The sequence below is a fragment of the Triticum aestivum genome, chromosome 7D (genome assembly GCF_018294505.1).
Source record: "Triticum aestivum cultivar Chinese Spring chromosome 7D, IWGSC CS RefSeq v2.1, whole genome shotgun sequence".
NCBI classification, from domain to species: Eukaryota; Viridiplantae; Streptophyta; class Magnoliopsida; order Poales; family Poaceae; genus Triticum; species Triticum aestivum.
In genome coordinates, this window is record NC_057814.1 from 149,002,130 (window position 1) to 149,019,566 (window position 17,437).

Sequence of the window (17,437 nt, forward strand, 5' to 3'; positions counted from 1 at the left end):
ACTCCAAATATGATAATATATCAGGGCATGCAGCGCCAATAATTCTCAAAATAATTCTTCTTGGTACCCTTTTTTCTTTTCTTTTTTTGCGAAATTGGTACCGTTGGTACTATAACAGACCGTTGTACCAACCAATAGTGTATGTCTTTGTCGGATTCAAAATGCATATTTTTCACGTATCATAGCCGTCGCATTTGGTGTTTATTAAGCGCAACTTCAATGGGGCGATCCATTTCGTCCGCGGCCGTCCGTTTGGATCGGTGCGGATAAAAAAGCCGGCCCAACGCACCGACTCAAACGGACGTGCGTCCGTTTTCGTCCGCCTGCCGACCCATTTCCGGTCCATTTTTTAGACTGATTTGCGTCAGCACGGACACAAGACGGGCGCGCGCGCTCGCCCTCTTTCCTCACCGGGCCCGCTAGTCGGTGGCACAGTGGATTCACCCCCTCGCCCGCCTGCTACGTCGCCGACGCCGCCGGCCATTTTTTCAGTACATAGATAGTTCTAGCGTACACAGATAAAAGAAAAGGACCACTAGTCGTCGCTTTCTGACTCCGACTCGGTAATGTCCTCCTCCGACGTTTGAAGGTAGGCGTCAGCAAGCTGCTCGTCTTCAAAGTCCCAACCGGACGTTTCTCGTAGCTTCAGTTTCAATTGAGCTGCCTGCTTCCGCGAACGCTTGTCCTTCCGATAGGCGGCTCGCTCCCTCCTCCTCGCATCCCTCTCCGATCTCAATTGCTTGTAGAACTGGCGCTCGTCGACGATGTCCTGCGGGTAGCCTCCGCGCCACACCACCAAGGCTTCCACGTCCTTCTCTGCGATGGCGAGGCGACGCTGCCGCCTCCGGTGGACACGACGATCCTCGTCGGTGAAAAGCCGCGGGAGAGGCGCCAGATCCTGCGCCCGCTGGCTCGACGCGTTGGGAAAATTCATATCCCGACGAGGCCTCAGGAGGCGCCACGCCGCCGTCGTGTGCGCGGGCCGCCTCCTCTGCGGTGTCGAAGGTGCCGAGGACGAGACGTTTCTCGCGAAACTAGATCTCGGCGGAGAAGGCGCCAAAGCGGCGCTCGCGGACTCCGCGAAAATCCGAAGCGCCCAGGTGGCGGATCGACATGGTGAAGCAGAGGCGGCGAGAGTGGGCGGGCGACAGAGTGTGGAGGGAGCGCCTTCTTTATAGCGAGCGCCGGCCGCGGCGCGCGCGCGAACCTTTCCCGCGCGCTGGAGCACCAAAACCAGCGCGCGCTAAGCCGCTTTCCCCGCGCGCTGGAGCGCCAAAACCAGGGAACGGCATGATGTTAAACGCGCGGGGTCATGAAATGGGTCGGCCCGTTGGGTGCACTGCCGACCCAAAATTAAAAGAGGACGAACGGCTGCCGGGCGGCCGACCCAAACAGACGGCTCTAAGGTCGATGCACCAATTAGCATAACTGGATCGCAGCAACTCTGCCGGCACGAGGAGACATGTATAATGCCTGAATGCCGCACCAACGGACCGGCCTAATCATGCTCACGAATACTCCATCCATTCAAAGGAGAGAAGGGAAAGCACGCGGACGCAATGATTTATCATGAGAAGGGCAAAAGTTCAGCACTCGCAAAGTCGTCAGTAGCGAAAGCGCGCGCGGTCAGCAGAAACGCCGGTTTTTTCCACGGAGATGTCAAAAGGTTTCGTTGATCGATCCGTGTACGCAAAAAGGTCTCGGTTTGGCGCGGGCGACGCGACATGGGAGATATCTATCTGCCTGCCTCTCCTTGCGCTCGCTAGCCGGGAATGTTTGGTAGTGTAGTGGTAGTGATAGTATCTATATCTTCTACTAGTATACCACGCGCGTGGAGGGAGCGAGATTTCCAGAAAGTCGAGGCGTGTAATTCAACTGACACAGTAGTAGAGCACACAAAGAGAGACACTGGCATTTTTTCGGTCAGAGGTGTGATTGTGAACAGTAGCAAATCAAGCTGGCAACCCGTGTAACGTGAAGCTGCTTGCTTGCACAAGGACTACGATGGTTAGCCAGCCCGGTGCAGATTAAACAAACCCGGCTGGCTGCTTTGGACTTTGCATGGCGGTGCAAGGGAGGGAGGGAAAGGCGAGGGGCGGGCATGATGGTGCGCCCGCGCGGAGGGACACGCCGAGATGGGCGCGCCCGCTCGCCCACGCCCATCCATCATCACGGCCACGGGGAGGCCGCCCCAAGACCCAGAGCGGCAGCGAGCGAGAGCCCGGAGGTCGCTCTGGCTCCTTCTTCTTTTGCCCACGCGCGGCCGCGCGGTCCCCGTTTCCCGCCTCGCGATCGCGCGACGTGCACTTACTCACGTTTGGGGTGCACCGCCTTGGGTCTTTCAGTTGGCACCGGCTTTTGCCCCCTCGCTTTGCCCGGCGCGGTGGTGCTGCGGTGGCTGCTCCTGCTCTGCCGGGGTGTCCCTGGCCCTGGCCGGCAGGAGGGAAGCGTGCGGTCGCGCGGCCCCGGATGGTTCCAAAGGCGGCGTACAGGCCGGGCCGGGGCCCAAGCTGGCGCCACCGCTGCCACACTGTGCGTACGGAGCTCCTGGGATGTGCTCCTGCTTTGGACGGACGGACGGGCCTTTTTCTTTCCGGTCGAGTCGGTCGACGAATCCATCTATGGCGTCTCAGGACTATAACCACGCCGGCGTACGTGTACTCCACTGCGTAGTACGTGCACGTACCTGTCGCTCGCTCGTCGTACCTCGACAGCATGAGAGCAACTTTGATCGACCGGGCGAGACGGACCCGAGCCCGACACTTCGGTGTGGCTGCTGACACATCGAAACCGGGCCTTTGTTGGATATGTATGCACACTCGCTGGTTTATCTGTAGCCTGTAGGACAGGACCGCGGTTATAGGGACTAGCTTGGGGTCGGAATGCATCGCCATCATGCGTCCTGCACCACCATCTGTTTCGTGTTGTAGCTAGACTGCTACTAGAGGATAGGTCGACACTCCACAGGGCCGATGGTGAAGGGAGAAGTGTCCAGTCGCCCATGTCTTCGGAGGCTGGACGGCTCATCGCCAAGCAGATTCTAACAAAACCAGTGAGCCGAGAGGGAAGTGCCTAGTGGCGTCCCTAATAGTACACGTTTTAGTCGCCTAATAACTAACGCTGCTTCTCGTCAGTTCAGAGGGTAGAAATGGCAATGGATGCCGAAGTGAAGATCCTCCCATGAAGCCGCGGAAGGCTCTCTAAACCAAAGAGAGTGGTTGTTTTACACTACACATTAGGGCATCTCCAACGTTAACCTGTCAACCGGACACCGCATCCGTTCACAGACAAAGGCAGTCCCATCCAAAGCTACTCGCAAACATTTTTTAAATGGTTTAAATAAATTGGACGAAATTTAAACAAACACGACCGATTTCATTTAAGTTTGAACATAATTTACATAAAAAGATCAATATTTTGACTATTTAACTAAAAACTTTTTAAAAATTAAACCCTGTACCGGACGACCACCTCATGGGTGTGGCGGCCCTGCCCTGCCACACCACCGTCGTCGTCGTCGCTCCTCCTCGTTGACGCGGTATCCGATCTGGACGCCGCCATAGTTGCGGGGGGAGGGGGCTCCTCCTTGAGCCATCGGAATGGGGACGGTGGCTCCCACTTGACACGGTAATGGCGGCTCCTCCTTGACAGCACGCGTCGGCGATGGTAGCGCCGGGCCCATCTGATGGAGCGAACACTCCGTCATGATCTCCATCTGACGAGCGAATTCTTCGTCTGTCAGATCGGCCTCCGTGAGGAGGCAGGGCTGCTGCTACGGCTCCTGGTCCTCCTCGTCACCGGACGAGATGACGATCTCCTCCTTGCCAGAGGAGCCGGCCGCCGTGTATGTTGATGGGCCCGGAGAGCGAGGGCGGCGACGCCATGAGCGACGATCTACCACCGCCTCCGCCTGCCGGCGCGGAGAACCAAGATTTCAACCTCGTCGCCGGAGTTGGAGGGGGGATCTGGGAGGAGGAGGAGGGGCTCGGAGAGGACTAAGTGCAGTTGTGCATCGCCGCCTAACGGCTTAAATACCCACGGTCAGACCATGCGAAGGGCCGGTCAGGCGCCTCAATGCGGCGCAGCGGCCGCAGTTAGTTCCTCGAGAAGCTACGTATGCATTGAAGCGGCAGCTCCCGAGAGGTCGCGTCGGTCAGCGTCGCCCTCCCGTCCGGTCACGTCGCTCGGCATCAATGTTGGACGTTGCATGCTCTGGGCCTGCATGAATGCGGCGTGGGAAGCGAGGCGTGCATCTGACAGAATGTGCGGGAGAGTCAGGAAAGGGTTTTTTGGTGGGCCAGGTTAGTCAGACGCGGGCATGGCAGCGGTCCTACGCTCGCAAAGCCCCCTCCCAATTTGTCTCCGGATTGTGGGAAAAACACGTGCGGCCGGCCTACGGACCGATACAGACCCGCGTTGGATGGCAAAATATGTTCAGATTGCGTGGTCTTGACGGTTGCCGGTGGTTTGAGGGTCGGCGTTGGAGATGCCCTTATATCCACAACGAATAGTAAAATCTGAAGAAAAAAATTGGTTTAGATTATGAACAAATGTTGTAGGTGCTTACATTGACATTCGAGGAGCTCCATACCAAAAATAACAATATTGATGTTCAATTTATTTTGCATTGTTGAGCAGATTTTTTTTCGTTTGCATGGAGCTCATCGGATGTTATCTGGCCACCATATCTTGCAAGCACGTACAACATTTGGTCATAATTGAACCCAGAAAGTTTCAGATTACTTTTTACTATGGTGAAGTGTGCTGGAGGTGGAAGAAATGCTGCAACCATTGGATTCCTATCCAACGGTCCGGCGCAAACAAGACTGATTCTGGATTTAGGCGGTCCCTTCTTCCCTCCCATGAACGCACCTATGTTTTCAAGGCCGTTCTCGAGAGCATGAACAAGTTGGACGCAACGAGCCAACTGTATCAATCAAACCAATGGCGACGACGCTACATGCACGATCTGCGCTTTCGACCACTTGGCAAAGGGGTTCCACTTTCCCACCACCACCGCCGCATCTCTTCCACGAACTCGTGCAGGCCACCAGCAAGCGGCAATCGAGCACCTGGCGGACTCGCTGAATCTCCCCCCACTTTGCCCGGAACACGAGAATATACACACGCGATGCGAATCGAATCACAGTCGATCGCGCTTTATTCTCTCGTGTGTGGCCAGACCACCGGGCAAAGCATGCATGCACGCCATGGCCATGCACGTACGGTAGAAAAAAAAGCTACCCGGCCGGCATGGCCGGCCGTCGATACGAAGCGATTATTCCTCCGGGACTCCCTCCGGGCACCGACCCGTCCATGTCGTACCGTAGAAATCTCTGAAACCTTGTCACCTGTCGGCTTTTCATGCCGTTTGGAGAGATTTGACGCGACGACGGCGGGCCTGGCTCCGGGCACCTTGGGAGATGCTGTTCTGCTGGGTGTGCCATGGCCGTTGGTTTGTCCACTCACCTAGACTTTCGGCCTCGGATATGCAAGACTTTGATTTCCCGCCGTCGACATTATAGGAAGGCCGGCATTGCATTTTTACGTGTCCACGGGTGTGTGAGATCCGTGGCATGGTTTGGGTCTCCCTTTTTTCTTTGGGAATCTCATCTCTGATATTCCTTGAGCAAAAAGTAGTCAGTATATATATGCAATTGAGGCATTCGTGGGTGTCTTCTTCGTTCGATTGTTCAGTGTCCGCTGGAATTTGGAACTTGCACTACACAGACGGTAAGGAAAAGAGACACCTATGAACGCTTTTGTCATGCTAGGCTTTGACGAAGACCGTAATAATCACACACACCGTAACAACTGAAGGAACATCAGCGGAGGATTCACCCATAGCAATGCTTGTTTGCAATCCTTCACCATCAATTAAGAGAGCTGAAGAAACCGGAGTTTGCCACGGAACGAACCAAAGAAAGATATCCAAGTTGCCGCACCAAAAGCCATTCAACTGCTTTCCCTGATTGACACATCAATTGTCATGATCCAAAGAGAGCCAATAGATCTGGCAGTACTTAGGGTATGTTTGGCTGGCAGCCGAGAGCTACCATGCCAATATTTTGGCGTTGACCATCAGCTTGGGAAGGCGTTTGGATTGGTGCCAGCCTCTTCTTACCTTGCCAAATTTTTGGTCGCTAGTACACATCCCTTTCACTTTTTACGCCCATGCGTTGGCATGGCAGAGGCGGCAGAATTCTCCACCAAAAAATTGGCAAGCCCTCAATTGGCAGGGCAGCCCTGGGCACTAACCAAACAGCCCCTTATCCCCGCATGCGCCTGATCAGACGTCGCCGAAGTAGGGGTAAACTTGAAAGACATTTTTTCAATGCAGGAGTGTCACCGTACCTCGCCAATACCACTAGGAACCAGAATATAAGGGAAACAAGGACCTAGTAGAACTAAGATTAATGAAATGAGTGGGTACCCACTCCTCTAGATACCGATGAGGCCGCAGGATGGGAAGGAGGAGAAGTAAAGAGGCTGCGACCTAGAAGAGACCCTGGGTGGCAGCTAGGGTTGATGAATGATGCGTCCTCGTTTCCTTGGTTTACCATTTGTAACTTTGATAGTTTGGATCATTAATAGAGGTGGTTCCACTCTGTATTCACCTGTAATCCAAAGGTAAAAAACTCCATAATATAATGTAACGAAAAAAAATCAAAGAGGCACAGAGTAGAATGTACTATTCTTGAGGATGTAGGGGCACCATGCAGCTGTTACACCTTTTTATAGCCCCTCGAATATCAAATCTTAAATATAGCATCAATGATTTATGAATTTAAAGGAAGCTACATTTATACGAGTTTGAATATTGTTCTAATTCCACCAAGCCCCTCTAACATTATATATTTACCTCCCAACATAGACAGTCATGTAATACGGAATGAAGTCAATCTTTCATAGCTAAAAAATTCGCTCTGTGATTGTAGTTGAGATGGGGAGAGTGATGACCAACTGCAACCATCCAATGCATATAAACTTTAGCTACTTTGACTGGACAAATAACAAGCGATGGCAAATATTTTAGGCATGGATGGTCGAAAATATCCAATTAGAAAAATGGGAAGTTCACACTTTGTGCTCTTTCTTGACTAGAAAAATCACTAGGATAGAATTACCACCCGAGTGATTATAATCAAGATGTCAAATGGATTATGTGTTGGATGTAATGATGCATAGAATATCAAAAGCTATGTACAATAACACATCTACCTTATGGTGGTGAATTGTGGTGTTATCATACTTGTTTGGAGACTTAGTCACGTCAACATACCTATATTCAAGCCCTTTGATTTAAGTCTTCTAGGAGCATTAGGGCATGGTTAATAATGTAGCCAGCTACTTGCTGTAAGATGGAAAAAAATCCTATACGACCCGGGTCGCACGCCCCGATGGTGAGACCTTCTCCAGTGATCGCCGCGTGGCAAAAACAAATCTAAAAGCAATAAATCCCCTCTTCCTTCTTCTCCAGCGCCCCACTCTTCTAATCACGACTGCTCCGTCCATCCATCGGCGACGCCGTCGCAACTCCTCTTCTTGTCGAACCACTGGGTGCACCCTCCTTGCAGTGTTCCTCGGAGGCCCGGCAGCTCGCCCCTAGCAGCACAACACCTCTACCTGCTCTTCCTCACGCAAGGGCCACACAAACACAACCACACTCGTACAGATTCTTGGCTGAAATTTTTCTCCCAGATTGTTTGGTTGATTGATTCACAACCAAAAGATTGACTTCAAATCCATGCAATACTTTCTTTGTGAATGAACTCCATGCAACTTACCCTCCAAAGAGTTGAAGCAGATATTGTCGCCGTCATTGCCGCTCCTCCCCTCGTGGAGACCGTCGTGCCGTGGTTAGAGACGATAGAAAGAGACGGGGAAGGAGGGTGGAGCGCCGGCGGTTCCACCACATAGCCAGCGGAAGAGCTGCGGCGGCGGCTCGGACCTACAGCGGCATCTCCGTCGGAAGCAGGCGATGCTGGAGAAGGAAATACTAGTAGAACGGGAGATTGGGGATAAGGTCAGATGCTTTTAGATTTGTTTTTGCCACGCGTCAATCACTGGAGATGGTCTCACGATCTGGGCGTGCGACCCGGGTCGTATAAGATTTTTTTCCCTGTAAGATGTTGTCATGTCATCTATAGCCATTGTAATAGCCAACAAGTATAGTAGTTGGCTATAAGAAATTACTATTTTATTAACATATGGCACATCTTACACTCTCACAAAGTTTCTAGGAGCACATGCTAAAGCTGGCTGTTAATCTACACCCGCTTCTCCTCTCCCTCTTCTATTTCTTCCAGCTAGGTAAGAATATGTTATTTAAATCCTTATAGCCCGCTTACATCACCTTATTATACTTACTCTTATTAGGCATAGCTTAAAATAGGCCAAGAGACTGATATAGTAGGCTAACTAAGAGGACCATAGATGATTAGAGAGCCCAATGTATATTTTTCACCCCTCACGCACAAGCATTTGCTCTAGGCACCGTGCATCGAGAGGGGCCTGGCGGTGACTCCGCACACGATCTCAAGAGATAGACTTAATTAAAACATCACATGCATCATGCAACTGGGCATCCGTCGTCCATGATCGCTCACTGATAACGTCCCGGGGCAATGCGCGCACGCTTCCATGTCGAGCAACTGCCAGTTTTCTCTTGTCAGCTTCCACCCTGCCAGCGCCACCGCACTGTAGCCGCCAAGCAGCTGCAGTGAGAACACAGGCGGTCTGTCTGCGCATGGCGGCTTCCCGGCCATGCATGGGCCGGGACGGAGCGACCAGGCATGGACACGCGCTGGCATCTGACACCGGCGCTAGCAGGCAAGCAAGTACGCGCCCGATCGCCCATCCTGCCCAGAAACCTGCTCGGCACAAAGAAACGAAGCACGAGCTATAGAGCTAGTGATCAGTCGTCCGGCTAGCCGGTCGCGCCACCCGAGTCGCTGTCTCCTCCTCTACATATAGGCGGGTCGTAGCGACTAGCGCCCATGCATGCATGCACAGATGCACGCACTGCACCGCGGCATCTCGATCGGAGAAGCTTCTCTTGGTGGTTGGTTGGTGTTGGTTCCACGTACCCGCGGCCGGCCGTCGGCGGCGCGGAAAGCCACGGGGATCGACCGGTCGCCATGTTGCGCGGCAGTGGCCTGACGCGGTGTGCCGTCACGACGCGCTCGGCGTCTCCCGTGACGCTGACGGGGGCTCTAGACGCGCGCTAGCTGGTTGATGATGTGATCTCCTCCCGGCTGTGATCGCGCGGGGTCGTACGGGGTGGGCGTCCATTGCGCGCGGCCGGGTCGAGGGAGCCGGTGGCGGTTTCTTCCCGGACGACACGGCGGTACGGGCCGCCGGGAGCCCGACAGGCGCACGGCGACAACGTCGCGGTGGCGCGGACACGACGCGGCCGGCTAGCTTGTGGGCAGGGCGGCGGGCCCGATTCGGCGATATCATGCATGCACTATCACTGCACGCATTGCGTCCCCACGTCTCTTTTATCCATTTCTTCCACCAGTAAGTACGTACGATGCTATAACATCTTGCTATATGTCTTTCACGGAACAGCGGCGCCACCACGGACGAGAGGCAAGCGTCCGTGAAGCAGGCCACAGCCGATGCCGATGGATGCGCCGCTGTGCATGCCGTCGACGTACGTGACGAGGCGCACGCACGCATGGGCGCCAGGCGACCTAGCTAGCTCGGGACGGCCCCGATGGGGACGTTTACACGCGCCCGCGCGGCGATCGTGTCGAGAGGCAGCCACCAGCCGATCGAGAGCAGTCGTTGCCCGGCTCTCGGCCGGCAGCGCAGTAGACGACGAGGGGCAAACGGTCCACGGGCTTTACTGGTGCTAGGACTCGAGGCTTCAGCACCTTCTCTTTGCATTCTTATTGGACAGGGACCCTAGTTTATTATTCTCATTGTACTACTATTAGGTGGACAGATGTAGCGATCAGACCTCAAACAGTCTAGTTTCTGTGCATCAGTGTCATTTCTGGATCGGTAATGCTGACACGCACAGTACTTGAAGGATTTACAACAGAGTAGCAATCACACACTTATTACATCGAATAATTCAACAGAGAACTCATTATCATAAATATGGCTTAAGGCCATCTAAATACGATAACAGCGGAAGGCTTGGAAGATAAAGTGAGTCAATCAACTCCAACGGCATCACTGAGTATAAGACCACGACCTAAGGCTCCTTACTCGTCGTCTGAAAAGTCTGCAACATGATACGTTGCAGCCCGAAAACGGGTTAGCACATGGAACATGTAAACTCCTAGCTTCTGTGTCAGGTCGCCATTCTTCTCCACTAGTGCGACGATTTCCTCCATATAATCCTCGCGTGTAGCCTTGAGTTCTTCCTCCAGTTCCATGATCCTAGTCTTTGCCTTCTTCAGATCTATCATGTCTGCGCACATCTGGTCCTCCTGGCGACGAATGTGCTGGTTTAACTCCTGAATGAAAGCTGCAATAGATCTATCCTTCCTGGTGTTGATCATCTCCCATTGCTCGTCTCGGCGCCCACAAATCTCATAGATAGTATCCTTGAGATCATTGTGGTACACTTCTCCAATGCGTCCCATGGTGATGTGGGCTGCCATGCTCTTTCCTAGACTCCAGGTTGGTGCATCAAAGGAAAACTCTATGGGCTCAGTGACTGGCATGAACGTCCTTCCTGGAACTTGAACTTGAATCATCCAGCGCTCCTCTTCTGGTAGTGTGGCGTTGTAGGTTCCGGTGAAGCTTGGTATTCCGATGTTCAGGTACTTAGTGACTTCCTTCAAGTGTCGTCCAAAAGGTGTATCCTCATCCGGTTGCGCGAACTTGTTCCTTGCATCCGCCATCCTAAAAGAGTGGAAGAGAAGGAGAGGAGTCAGAAATGAGAAGAGAGTAGTGATCTAGTGCTTTAGCTTAGTGGTCGTGTCCTACAGTCAGCGTGTGCTCTGATACCATCTTTGTAGCGACCAGACCTCAAACAGTCTAGTCTCTGTGCATCAGTGTCATCCCTGGATCGGTAATGCTGACACGCATAGTACTTGAAGGATTTATAACAGAGTAGCAATCAAACACTTATTACATCGAATAGTTCAAGAGAGAACTCATTACCATAAATATGGCTTAAGGCCATCTAAATACGATAACAGCGGAAGGCTTGGAAGATAAAGTGAGTCCATCAACTCCAACGGCATCACTGAGTATAAGACCACGACCTAAGGCTCCTTACTCGTCGTCTAAAAAGTCTGTAACATGATACGTTGCAGCCCGAAAACGGGTTAGCACATGGAATATGCTGGCAATGTAACACATAGAGAGTAATGAACAAAATAATGCTATCACTACATGCATATTTGGCTGCTGGAAAGCTCTATGGTTACAGTTTTGCGAAAAGCCAATTTTTCCCTACCACAAAGGAATAAATTTTATTTAATTATCATGGTGGTTGTTAAACATTGAGAAGGTACCTCCAACTCAATCCCAATTAAGAATGTGATTAACCCAATCAAATTAAATTAAGTAGCATGATGATGAGATTCACATGATAATCCAAGAAACTAGATACTCAAGACGTCCATAATCGGGACACGCCTAACCATGATTAGTTTGTACACTCTGCAGAGGTTTGTGCACTTTTCCCCACAAGACTCGATCGCCTCCGCTTGATTTCTCGCACTACATGGTGTTTGAGAAACGGATGACCGAGACACAGTCTTTCAGAAACAATACTCTTTACTCTGGGTGGACAGTTACACCTACTTTCCCCTACATCTGCTAGCCCACCTCTTCAAGAGATCATGTAACCTACTCAACTATGCTAGAGCCCATAATAGCTTGTGGCTGCACACGGAAGTTTCTAGCATGAATAATCTCATGATCCCTTTGAGCCTGGGTGGCGGTCCATAGGATGATCACACGGGTACTCCGGGATATCCAAAAATACAGGCAACACTGGGTTCTCCAGGTGCCTCAATCCACCCAGATGTAAATTAAAGTAGCCACCTTAAGTTGATCCATTAATTAACAATCTCACATCTGTCATGAAATACACTCAAACTCAATCCACGTCTATCAGCATAGCATAGCAATATAAGTAAACGTAGAAGTAACTCCCAAAGGTTTGATAGTAAACAGGGCAATAGGTACTACCTCATCTACTTCCCAAAACCCACATATTAATCAGATCCTAATCATGCAATAGTTTGAGGATTGATCTAATGCAATAAAACTGGGTGGTAAAGAGGTATGATCAAAGTGTTACTTGCCTTGCTGATGATCCGTGAAACCTAGAGACTCGTAGTAGCACGCTTCGCACTCCAGGTACTCTATCACAAACAAACAATACATACATAAGCAATCAAGCAAGGGTGCATGAATAAAACTCAAAATAAGAGATCAAACCAGAAAGTTCAACTTAAGAACTCCGGTTTGCAAAAAGAATCAAATCGAACGAAGCAACGAAACTCAAACGGCGAAAGAAACAAGCTTCGTTTACTAATCTGGACCTAAGTCAAATTTAAAGTAGCAAAAACTTGTTTGAGTTGGTTAAACAGAAAGAGGGTTTCGAGATGACACTCTAAGCGCTTGAATCGCCTGATTCCGATAAACGAGCGAAAAGTTAAACTGAAACGAAAATCGGATCAGAAATCGCGATCGAAAATAATCGCGGAAAATCCGAGAAAAAGAAAAACTGACGAACAGGCTAACGAACGAACGTTCGTTGTTTGCGGTTAAACGACGAAAACTGTTCGTTAAACGAACGTACGAACGGGCGTTCGCTATTTAGTTAAACCGGAAAAAGAAAATAAACCGATCTAATAAAAAAAGCATCTCGGTTTCGAAATAAAACCGAACGGTTTTCGAGAAAACCGGCGGCTACCTCGGTTCGCGTGATGGCGGCGGCGGCGAGCAACTCCGGCGGGGCGGCGTCGGGCGAGGGACGGGCAGCGGTGGCGGCGGCGTCGGGCGGCGGGATCGGCGACGGGCGACGGCGGGGGCGACGGGCGACGGCGTCGGGCGTCGGCGGCGGGGTCTGCGACGGCGGCGGCGGATCCGGCGGCGGCGGCGCGGATCGGTTAGGGTTAGGGTTAGGGTTAGGGTTAGGGTTAGGTGGCGGCGGCGACTTGGGCTGGCGGCGGGGTCGGGCCGCGGCTTATAAGGCCGGTCGGGCTGAGGTGTCCGGGTCGGACACGGCCCGTAAGGCGGTTCACGATTTTTTTTTAATAATTCGGACGTGCAGAAAAAGTAAGAAAGAAATACTAAACGGACTCCAAAAATCCCGAAATAAATTTTCCCGTCCTCTAAAAATAAGCCGAACATGATGAACATTTATTTGAGCCTAAAATGAAAGTTTGAAAAACGCGTATTTTTCCTAATTCAAATAAAATCAAATAAAATCAAATATTTATTTTTAATATTTTTCCTCCAATATTTCATTATTTGTGGGGAAGTCATTTTATCCCCTCTCATATATTTTGATATGAAATATTTTTGAAGAGAAAAATAATTAAAACAAATGATCCTATTTTCAAAATTTGAGAAAACCCAAATATGAAAATAACGAAATCCCCAACTCTCTCCGTGGGTCCTTGAGTTGCGTAGAATTTCTAGGATCGCAAAACAAAATGCAATAAAAGTATGATATGCAAGAATGATCTATGTATAACATTTCAAATTGAAAATTTGGGATGTTACAACAGATAAATGAACTCCAAGTAGAAAAGAGAATATAAGGTGTGATCGCCCTCTTTGGTTTCTAAAAACATGGAAATAGTGTTTCATCATACCACATTAAAAATAGGGAAAAGTCTGGAAAAAAACCTTGAATTCATGGAAGCGGCCTGAATTTAACCAATCTCTGAAATTGGCACCATAAACTTACTGATCCCAGTCAATTCTAACCTTATCCCAATCAAAGGTTATGGTGCCAATTTCAGGGATTGGGACTTTATGGTGCCAAGTGCAGAAACAATGTCATTTTCGAAAACAAGTCTTATACTGACCCATTGATACTAATCAGGCTAGTTTGCTATTCGATCATGGGCTGGTCCATTCTGCAAATCAAGGAGGAAAGAAGAGAGGCGCCGATGGTGGGAGCAAGACTGCTAGAGCGTGTAGCAAGTGAGATCTACAAAGCTTCGCATGGATGGTGCAATGGAGTCTATCGGTTGGAGTGACCGTTGAAGGTGAAGATCATGTGGAAGCTCTGGAGCTCTATTTGCTGCTGCGTTTTTCCTTTTGTGTGGTATATGCTGGCTGTAATGTGGTTTAAAAACCCCTGGATGTTGCGCCGTCGTCTTTCCTTCCTCTTTTCTTTCTCCTGGGAAGTCGTTCCCTGGAGAATTGATAGTTGTGTTGGCCGAGGGCCTATTGGTTTAGTCTTTCGGGAGAACTCTAACCGCTTGGTTCTTTAATGCAAATCAAAGGGGGAGGCCCTTCTTATGATAGAAGAAATCATGGATTGGGAGTACTAAGTTAGATTCATATTCGCTCTACGAATTCAAGGTTTATTTCAGATTTTTCTCTTAAAAATATATCTTTCTTACAACTTGCGTTCCAATGAATAAAGTGTGTGTGCATTCCAAAATTCAAGTTCAACTGTGAATTAGACCAATGATATACAAGTTATGCGACTTAAAATCAAACCATTGAAAACTTCTTTCGTATAGGAATCCAAGATATAATCTTTGTCACGGATAATCCACACTTAGCTTGTCAAATTGATGGTCAAGGTTGAATTTTGAAATGTGTGCATAACTTATTCATTGGAATGGAGAGAGTATGAGGTTGGACTCAATGGAAAATTTCTTTTGAAATTGTATCCTACAAAGCAAATCGTAGGAGTGAAAAAAGATTCTACAACTATGGAGTAAATAAAGAAGACTGTCTACGACTTCCCGCTGATAGGGTTTTACAGCACCAATATCGTGCAAGAGATTACCAGGTTTATTCTGATCTCAATCCTCTACTACTAAGGCGGACAACATGATGATCTCCTTTGAAGGAATCGTCGCCAGCACCCTCTTGGTACTGCTTCCCTGCCTGAAGTGCATGCAAGTTTTCGGAATAACAAGTTTGATCGCCATAAGCATGCCAACAACCCCACAAGTATGTATCAACAATTCATGGGATGCAACCAACCTGCTTAAGGGCAAGGATAAAACATCTCCAAACTCCCACTAAGGAAAATGGGGAGATTTTTTCACAATCGTTCTACATGATACAATAATTGTTGGATCGGGGTGTGCCATCCTTGGGTACTAGACAAAAAAACTAGGAACTCTTTATTGTATCCCAACTCAACTCGTACCATACTCAACTATAGATATACCATAAGAATAGTGTCCATATTGAAACCCATGACGACAACAAAGAGAAGTATCCCCTCTTTAACAAATATGTGAGCAAATATTTGATAAAATTCTCTCTTTATCGCGAGGATTGTACTAACATACTCCCTCCGTCCCAAATTAAGTGACTCGACTTTGCACTAACTTTAGTACAATGTTAGTACAAAGTTGAGTCACTTATTTTGAGACGGAGGGAGTACAATTAAACCGTATAGCACATGTTGCGAATAATAATTTTTCAGAATGTCAATGCATTCCAAACTTGGCTCGATCGCCTTGGTCATCCCAGCATTGAGATGATGCAGAATATTATCATCTATTATGCTTATCCTGATTTAAATGATGCTAAGTTCCACAATCTTCGGTTTTCATGCGCTCTGCCTATGCTACATGAAATGCTACATGAAAGCTTATTTTGAGGTCCTCGTACGTACCACCACTCCAATTCCATGAATGAATGCAAGGCGATATTTCTTATGTCATCTAACTATTGACTAAACCTCATGTACTTCATGGTTCTAATAGACGGCCTCTTATCCACACATGTAACAATGCATTTGCCAAAGTAATGATATAAATCAAGCTCCAATTAGGCGCTATTGTATAATACGTGTGGTGCGGTGTTCCTCTGTGATGTGCATTAATGGTGGAATGCTTGCCCTTGTTTCTTCTCCATCGATACTAGTTTTGAAAAGATGGATTCTGCGTTATCCTTTCTTTGTACTCTGTTATGAATGTATTCTTTCTTTCTTTTTTGCGGGAATGTATTCTGTTGCATATTGGCTACATGCGTGCAAAGTTCCTTTGTGATTTATATTTGCTATTATTTTTGTTACAAATAAAAAGGAAATGCTGTTGAAAATTCTAATTTTATGTTGCCATTCCTATGGGAGGTAGTCTCACCATTCCTATGGAATAAGTGAGCTGAATCAAATTACTCGTATTAGATCTTCAACCAAACTTAAGAACGGAACCATTCTATTCTACTTTTTTTATTCCAACCAAACAAGGACAGAACCAACGCATTTCACTTTAAATGGAGCCATGACATTCCATTTCATTCGGTTCCTCAACCATACAAACCTACCCTCCTATAAGTTTAAAACGCTAGAAAAACACAGTATCCGAGCAACTCTTCAAGCATATAACACTGCAATGCTTGCAATAACCTATGTGTGTGTGACAACCCAGTACCATACATAGAATAGTTAGTAGCAAGATACAGTCATGAAAAGACAGAATAATGCGGAGACAGTTGGAACATTTTTGAAACACGGTTAAGTGTGACAGTGGGTGCCGGTGTTCTCGACAATGGGGACATATCCACTAACATCCTTGAACAAAACATATATGACTTAATAATGTCACATGAAATAAAACTAGCAAGGCTAAAGTGAAGTGTTGTGTGTATTCAACAAAGATATTGATATTAAATCATGGGATCCAACGAAAGAAGCATCCCAGTGTGGTTGAAACTGACCCAAGTTATGCTTCATGTCTCTCAGGACTGCAAAACGGCTAGTGGACACTATCTCAATGATGGCTGCCACTACCCTGTGCAGAACTGTGACAGCTGACGACTAATTCAGCCTACGAGAAAGAACAAACTGACCAATCTTCTCGAGATTTTATCTTACCTACTATGAGTACTCCTTTTGTCGGCAGATTTGAAGGTTGGAGTTGAAAGAAAATAAAAGTGCTTACATGTAATCCATAACTGGTCCCTTTGATGTCAGTTCAGTGTAAATGTAAGCCATAAGAGAAGTTAAATATCTCGCTTTTAGAAAAAGGAAAAGTAAAATCAGATCACAGAGATTTGACAATCCATGGCAGCATGACCTTGTGCTGATGCACTTTCAGACTGGCGTATTATAAGACACGTTACCTACCACAGGCATAAGATAAGAGCGATTTGAATAGGATTTCCAAGTTAAGCAATAGTGCTTGGTGCAACTTCCTTATCAATCAGTGGGTTTAGCGTCAAAGTGTTACAGGACACATGGGGAAAAAGAACAGTAACGAAAATGTGGCCTCTCAGCTTCATGCCATAGTGATCGTTCATCAAAACCAAAGCT